The sequence below is a fragment of the Hydra viridissima genome, unplaced genomic scaffold (assembly GCF_058129835.1).
Source record: "Hydra viridissima isolate aposymbiotic clone 2 unplaced genomic scaffold, HvirCarnegie_v1 scaffold_4, whole genome shotgun sequence".
Classification (NCBI taxonomy): domain Eukaryota; kingdom Metazoa; phylum Cnidaria; class Hydrozoa; order Anthoathecata; family Hydridae; genus Hydra; species Hydra viridissima.
In genome coordinates, this window is record NW_028324303.1 from 17,241,492 (window position 1) to 17,250,420 (window position 8,929).

Below are 8,929 nucleotides of genomic sequence, written 5' to 3' on the forward strand. Positions count from 1 at the left end.
GATGCTATGCAACACATGCTGATGCTTGATGTTGTTGATATAGATTCAGATAGCAGTGGCTGAGATGGTGTAGTTCCTGGTGCTAGTAGTGGTTATGGTACTTTCATAGATTCTGGTGGTTGAAATGACGAAGGCTCAGGTTAAGATGACGGTGTTTCAAACGTATTAGCAATTAGCAATTTTGACTGATCGATTTTACTGATGTCAAGTGGAAACAAGCCAGTATTCTGAAATCCACGAACTATTTGGGTGCGTGTAAAAACTTCACCAAAGCTGTGGAGTCGGTAAGCTGCTGTTCCGACTTCGACTCCGACTTCGACTCCGACTTCGACTCCTTGATTTTATCATGGACCGACTCCGACTCCGACTCCTTCATAAGTAACCAATTTGTAACAGCAAATATACTGTAGTAAAATGTTATAATTGGCTATTTCATCACTATAATACAAATAATCCAACCACTTAGTGCTTTAAACAATATTTGTTAAAAAACAGTTTCTAAACAAAAAACCTTTCTTAACTCTTGTTATGCAATAAACTCTTATGCAGTAACTATGAATTTGTCAAAATCATGTTTAAAATACTGTCAGTTGGACAGAAAGAACTTTTTCTTCTTTAGGTTCATACTCTTTAAGAACCCTTTCTACTAAGACCTGGAAAAATTCACTGATGTGATTAGATTTGGTGTCTTTTACTGCCAATGTCTTTATAACTACTTCATTTTTTCAAAAAAAAAATTAGATATTGATTGCAAAATAGTTCACTATGTTAAGAAACACAATGTGTTCCTTGAGAGATTCATTAAGTTCTTCTTTTTGTTTAACAGCTTCTTCAACCACAAATACACTCTCTCTCTCCAGAGAAACAAAGTTAATTGAATACTTGCAGTTTTTCTAATGCAAAGCTAATTGAATATTTACAGCTTTTCTGTTTGTGGAGCAGCTCTTTGGTGCTTGGTGGTGGCACGCCTAGCTTTCTACTAAAAACATGTAGCACAGTGTCAGACAATTTAAGTCGGGAGTTGGAGGATCATGAAGTTATCTAGTTAAAGGGAAGGTAGAGGAGAGCGCAAGGGAGGTGATTTATGATTCTCAGTGATAAACAGCAAAATATCCTATTGTTTACCCCTGTTTTAAAGACCTTAAAATAATATGTCAAACTCCTTGTCCTCCAGTTGTTGCAAACTACAATTCCAATTGTGTCAGCTTTCAGAGCATCCTGGGATTTGTAGTTTTGTAATAACTGGAGGGCTAGAGTTTGATACTTGTGCTTTAGACTGACTGAACATAAAGTATTTTAATGAATAACATCTATAAAATCCATATGAAAATTATGAAACTGAAAGATTTTTTTTAAACCGGAGTCGGAGTTGGTACAATTTCTCCGACTCCGACTCCAGCCAAAATGAGCTCCAACTCCGACTCCACGACTCCGACTCCACAGCCCTGCAAATAAGTACAAGCCGATAGGTGATATGTCTCACATGTCCATCTACAACTAAAATATGAATGCCTATAATCGGATAACTATAAATAGATTTATTTAATTAAGTAATTAATTGATTAAAGTAAAGATTAAACTAACTACCTGGAATTTTTTTAATGGCAGGAACATACACGCCAGTGAGCCAATTCACAAATTGCTTATCTTTTATCCATCCAGGTAAAGATATGGCGTAAACATCATCGTCTGGACCACTTAAGCACCAATTTCTGTACAGGCGTTTTTTTGATTTAAAAATAATATATGGAGCAAGACGATTACCAGCAGCATTGATGCAATTTCCAACTGTATAATACAATTGTAGTACAAACTGTACCTACTGTAGTACAAACTGTAACATACAATTGTAGTACAACTGTATAATACATATGTAGTAATTGTAATACAATTTCCAACTGTATAAACAATTTTTTCATTGTTGCCAACCAATTTCAAAGATCGTTTTGCACCACGCCGGCAAACTATATGTTGCTTGCCTTGATCACCAGAAAATCCAATTTCATCAAAATTCCACAAATGACATGATATGAAGTACTTTCATTGATTACTGCTTCGTTGAATTCTTTTTGCAGTGCGATGAAATACTTTGCAACTATTCCTTGTGTACAAGAAGCGGCTCTGATTGATGAAATATTGCCTATGGCCCTGATGCTTAACTTATGACTCCACCGGTTTATCAAAAGCTTATACCAATCTCTCCCTGGTGTACCATTAGGAAACAAATGAGATTGACCTTGGTTTGCAAATAGTTGGTAACAAGTATGATGACGTCATTGCAAGTTCTACCAAAGCCATAATTGGATAATTTGATTAGGATATCTACCAAAGCTGATTCAAGTTGCTGCGACAATCTCATGTTTGAACCACTCCCAATTGTTTCACCTATACCGTGGACACGCCTGTGAAGAGTTGCTACTGGTATGCTTCAACCCCACAAAATCTCCGTTTCCGTTTTTATCTCATAACTTTTTTCCCTGAATAGCAAACTTAATTTTGAAAAAAGATTCTTGACCAGCGTAAAAAGTTCTACCAATAAACTTATTAAGTTCACTAGTATCAAATTTAATTTCCGAGAGTTTTATGTCCATTTTTCAAAAAAAGAAAAAAAATATCATCATGCATTCGAAAACTTAGCAAATTATCAAAAAAACTTTTTCTTTTAAATTAAAATTTGATATCATCTTATTCAGAAAAAAATCCTCTACAACATGATCAAAAAATATTTGCAAAAAGTTTATTCAATAATTAATTAAGAACAAAAGAATAAGCATAGTCATAACTAATTCATTCTACTCTGTTTTACTATAATAATTCTATTAATTTAAAAATTCTAGGAAACATAAATCTGAATACTGGTCAGCATTGCTTTACTCTGTCACGTCACATTTTTGAACCATAGAATCCCCCTTTTTTGAAGAAATTTTAAGAACCATAGAATCCCCCTTTTTTAAAGAATTTTAAGAATATTTTGCTTAGTAGATGTGTACTTGTTTTATAAAAATTTACAATTATTGAAATACAATAAAAATATGAAAAAAACAAAACAAGGATAACTACAATGTTCCAGGTGTTTTTAAAATGGATGTAGCTTTTGTAATAATAATTGTGAGCAAGTAGTTAAGGTAAAAATTTTCGTTTGCCATTGTGTAAAAGAACACACTTAAGCTCTGCTTTGAGCTATCAATAAACATTCGCCATTTATATGGATTGTAGATTGAAAGACCTTATTTGTTCAGTAAGCCAGGAAGGTAAAACACAAAGCCACTGTCACTTTCTAAGTACTGCGAGAATTGTACTGTGTTTTTGAAAGTTGACAGATTTTCGAAACCTTTACTCCTACTTTTACTTTTCCTGTTAAATCCTGAATTACACTAAACAAAAGTCTCTGTTATGATCTCTTTGCTCTCGCCGAAACATGGGTATACTTTTTGCAAACTTTTCAGTTGTTGTTTTAGTCCACATCAGTAAACTCTCAACATGTTCCTTACACACTTTGTTAGGGATCCATGGCTTGTCTTAACCACCAAGTTTCACTTTAAAATATGCAAAACATTCTTGCTTCACAAATCCATTGTTTTTCCTCTAACTTGGATGGGTGAAATTACCACAAAGATAGCAAAAGGAGTCAGGGCTGTTTAGTTTTAATGATGATGATGATGATGAGTAAGAGTTTAGACACTTACAAAGAGAAGTATCAAGAGAAGACATGATCTGAAACAAGAGAGATAAATTCCTATGTAAATAAAACACTAAGAAGGAATAGTTACAAGCTTTGACAACTAAAAATAAACAGGATAAAACAAAATGAAATAAAAGTTGCATATATTATATTGATCTACTTGAACTGTACGCACCTCTTTCCACACAAGTGTGACTGACACCAGAGATAGTGTCGATTGTATTAGCAAATGAGAGAGTGTTTAACTTTCTAGCTGTTGGCATTTGAGTGAATGGAAAGTTGTGTGTCAACAGACAGCTATGTAGTAGGGTGTCCCAAAAATATGAAGTTTTAAAATATTGATGTCTCACCCCATTAAATATGTCTGTATGGTAACAGTAGTTTACCTGCCAAATTTTAGCCCATTTGGACAATGTTTAGAGGTCCCCCAAGGGGTCGAAAGTTTCCGATTTTGGTGTTTAATCGTTCGCTACCAACTTTTGATACAGTGTTATATGATATGATTATAAATGTTTTATGATTTGTTTATACAAATGAAACAAAATATATAATTGTGAAAAAATATATAAATCTGCAATGCCTTTTACTTTTTAATTTCAAAAATTAGGTCAAAAATGATTGAAAAAACAAGATTTTATTGAATTTCAGTTCGCTTGAATATTAGTTAATAAGCATTTATGTAGATTATGCAAATAATTCAAATTTTAGCTAGCAGTTCACGATTATATTCTGCAAAGTTTTTCTTATGCTGTTCAACTACTTGAAGCAAAAATTGTTTCTGCTCTTCGTCTTATGTGATGGTTTCATTGAAGTGTTGTACCAACGCTACTCCCCGTTCTGCAGAGTCATTGATGCAAACCAGATTCCTTACAAACACTGCTGCAACTTGAAAAGAAGGAGTATCTGACCAGTTTTCAACAGGTACATCAAGAAAACTGGCATCAATATTGGATGTTTCAAAAAATGTTTTAGACGTACGCAAATTGTCAAAACTTTGTGGTAGTGTTTTCATCAGATGTGGGCCTCGATCTGCTTGTATTTTGCGGACAAGAGCAGTCTTTTCTTTGTCAGACAGGAGAGATGAAAAAAGAGCAAGAGTTGCCAATTCTGGACTCATGTACCAAGAATGACGCAGCATCATTTTTAATCCAGTCGAACCAAGAACTGTATCGCCGTAGTCATGCAAACGCTGTATCAACAAAATATCAGTCACAGGTGCATCAGCAGTGAGCCTGCATGAAAACCATGACTGAAGATAAACACGAATGATAAACCGATTCAAACGTTGAATACCTTGTAATTCTCGAGCTGTTAAGTTAAAAATGGTTTTATTTACGGTGAATAATAGTTCAATTTTTAAAGCGTAGATGGCTTTTGCCATCCATCGTGCCCTGTGCAGTGCACCAGGTTTGCGAATGGCTACATCAACCTGCAGCCCAACCATTTGCGCAGCAAGAAGTAGAAACTCTAAATAGTCATCTCATGAATGTCTGACCTCAAGTTGACATTTGATGAATGCTTTAATTGCATCTGAAACAATTATCAAAGGGGTTGATCTGGCTTCTGGTGTGTGGTTCATTTCTGTCCATTTTTCACGAAACCTTTTGAAAAATAAAATTTCTGGTCCAGTGGATGGTCCAAGACAAACATTGAATACATCGGCAAGCAGCACTTCAAACATATGATGACGGCAAGCCATCCATAATAAATTACGTCCCATGGCTTTTTCTAGAAGAGTGCAAGCTCCATTGAGTTTTCCAGTATTGAAAGCTGTCGTGTCAAAGCACATGCCAATAACCATTGATTCACACTTCCAAGTTTTTATATGTTCATGAACTGCATCAGCAGCTGCTTGTCCTGATCCAGATGCTACCTTTGGAACTCCAAGACGTTTTGTAGTGCCATCGACAAGTGATGAGAGCAGGACAGTTAACCGATCTACGTTGACCACACCAGTAACATCGGTCAAAAGTTTCCCATCCCAATGAACAATGGATTTTGAGGGAACATAATTTTCTTTTATAAGAGCTGCAGCTTGTTGACGACGGCGCTGACGATGTCTATGCATTGTACTCTTGGAAAATATTGTCTCTGATATCGGAACACCAGCTTTGTTGAAGGCCGATGCAAGAATCATAGTTGACTTTCTAATGCTGGTATTTGTCCTATCCAGCACAGCTGCAACTTTGGGAGATATAATGTCTCTGCGATGTCTGCGTTGTGTTGTAGAATTTGTTTTACTTGAGCATGCTGATTGTACAAGAAATTCTTCATCAGATTTATCATCTTCATTAGAATCATGGCAAACGGATGATGTTGTTGAATGTGTTGCACTGTCCAGTTGTTGGTCTGCAGCTGACTCTGCTGTTGATAATGAACCCACTCCGTCGTTGATAATGAACCCACTCCGTCCACGGTAAACAATTTTTGATACAGCATCTTTTGCTGCATTATCGACATCCCTGATAAATTGTTTTTGACGTTTAGCAACTCGTTTTTCTTTAACCATAAGTTTTTTGTCCACAGACCTAATCGATCCCGTTCTTGATTGTTGTTGTAATTTCAAAAACTGTCTGTCTTCATCAGTTTTTATCAACTGTTCAGAGTTGGCATGGCTGATGTCAAAAAGTTGACTCAACTTATTTGTGTATTCTTTTTGGTTCATTTGATCAGTAGAGTTATTTCTCTTACCATGCTTCATCAAACGAACTTGGTCAGCATACAGATCTTTAATTTCCTGTATTATGTGATGTTTTTGTCGTACAGGCAGTCTTGATTTTACCCAAAATGGGAGCAGTTGCTCGTGCACTTGTTGTGCAGCTTTATTTATGTTTAGCTTCTGTACACGGTGATAGAATACAAAATTTTTCATGACATCTTGGCCTGAAGGGAGGCGAGCACCTGAGATGGTTTCTTTTGGGAAGCCGATAAACCATATGTTGTTATTGCTTTTGGTTACTGTAGATTTAGCCATACCCTAAAAAAATAATACAAGTACCAATGACAGTATAAGTGTTATTAAGTATAAGTAGTTTAATATTGTATTTAAATATTTTAATATATTTTAGAAATATTTGGAGAATACAACTAAAAAATGATTACATAATTGTTATATTATTAGTACAATAATTAACAAACTTGAAAATTGTGGCTGTATTTCTTGTTTTTTTCACCAATTTATATACAATAAAACATGAGCAAATTGTGTTTACTAAAAATAAAAGAAAACAAAATGGCCACTTGGTCATGTGACAATAGCACTGCAGCAAATAATAATAAGTAAAAGTAAAATTTGTTTCTAAACTTTTGTTTAAAATAGCGAGTTGACTGGTCAAAAATATACATTTTTTGCATTCTCTAATAAAGATTGTCATTCTATAGGTAATTGTTAACAATATTTTAAACTCTATTTAATGTCAGCAGTGAGATAATTAAACTAGTTTGCATTTCTAGCTTTATTTCACTCATTTTGTGCATATTGTTTAAGATTATTGATATGGATTTTGAACTAACTCGATAGTAAAATTTTAAAAGCCCTTGGGGGACCTCTCAAACTTGTTCAAATGAGCTGTAACTTCACCAATTTAATTATTGTACCCAAGAGACACTTTTCAGAGGGTGAGACATCAACTATTTAAAAAAAAAAAATTTTCCGTGCATTTCTGGGACACCCTAATACACACACACACACACACACACACACACACACACACACACACACACACACACACACACACACACACACACACACACACACACACATACTCACACAAAACGAAAAAATTAATACTATTTATTGTACTTAAATTTCATGCTTTTCAACAATCATTAGCCATGAAATACAAAACAAGAATAATAAAACAGTTACAAAATTACGGTGTCGTATGCTCTGTGAAGCGAGAGATTCTCTACAGTCAACAAAATTCGAAATGTTTATTGATTGCAAAAAAAATATTGAGCGCCGTTTTAGGAGTTGTATACGGCTAATGAAAAGGAAGATAACATTTGATACACATTCTGTATTGATCTCGATGTTGGCAAGTTAAAAAGACGGACAAAAACACGCTCATAAAAATTTTGTGAAAAAAGTTTGATTAATCGAAAAAAATAGTCCTCTTTTTATTGAAAACTAAACTGGGATTTGTTATAGAGACCAGCTTAAGAACCTTACCTCATCTTTACTCGCTATACCAGATGTTTTTAAAATGGTTCCTTTCAAAGTATCTTACAGCTAGGTCACGTGGTTGTTTGCCCTACAGATGATTTAATATTCGTCACACAGTCTCGAGAATTGAATCTTATCGCTAAAATATGCATCCGTTTTGCAAAAAAAGAATCGCAGTCTTTTTTATAAGTAAAACTCATCCGTGTTTTGAAAGGCAATTTAACAAACTATGAAGCAAGTATGGCAAGGAATGAAACGAGTTGGTCGAAAAGTGAATAAAAATGTACAAAAAAACTATTAAAACAAACATGGAAGTAAAGTGTTAGATTAAGCGAAAAATAATTATCTTAACACCAGCATATTAATGAAGATAAACATACAATAGCAAGTAGAATAGCACCCAGAAGATATAAGTGGATAATATTTTTGTTAAAGTTTGACTCAGAAATGATAGACCATCGGAAGTACTAGAAAAACAAATCAATGGCAAAGAAATAATCAGAGAGTTGTCTTGAAAAATCATGATCTTTACAGCACAATTCACATAAAGATCATAATAAAATATAAATTTACAGCCTCAAAGAACTGGGGTAAAATGAAGCCGTAGTTTGGATTCGATATTTTACTCTGTAAACGCGGGAAGATTTAGTGGTGAACACAAGGTACATTTATTATAAACAACTATTGTCATGTAGAAAAAAAAATAATGCATAAAATTTGATCTTGTTGTCAAGGTATTACCATGTTTTAAAAAATTTTAAGCAGTTTTTTGCTTGGATAAGTCAGAAAAGGAGTTATTTCACTTTTTCCAGAAAATAACTTTTTTCTTCAGGTTAGACTGGTTAGGAACTGGCTTTGGTATTGGTAGGTAAGAAGATACATTAGAAAAAACCAGGCACATTACATTCATCTAAACACACGACACATAACATTCATTAAAATTGCTTTTACAATTCTCTATCTTAATTCGGTATATTGAAAGTTAGTTTTCTTCAAAAATAGTAATACAGCGCTAAACGAACCTTAAATTAAGGTGTAAACAAGGGCCTCCGCTAGAAAAATCATTTTTTAGCCCTTGCAAG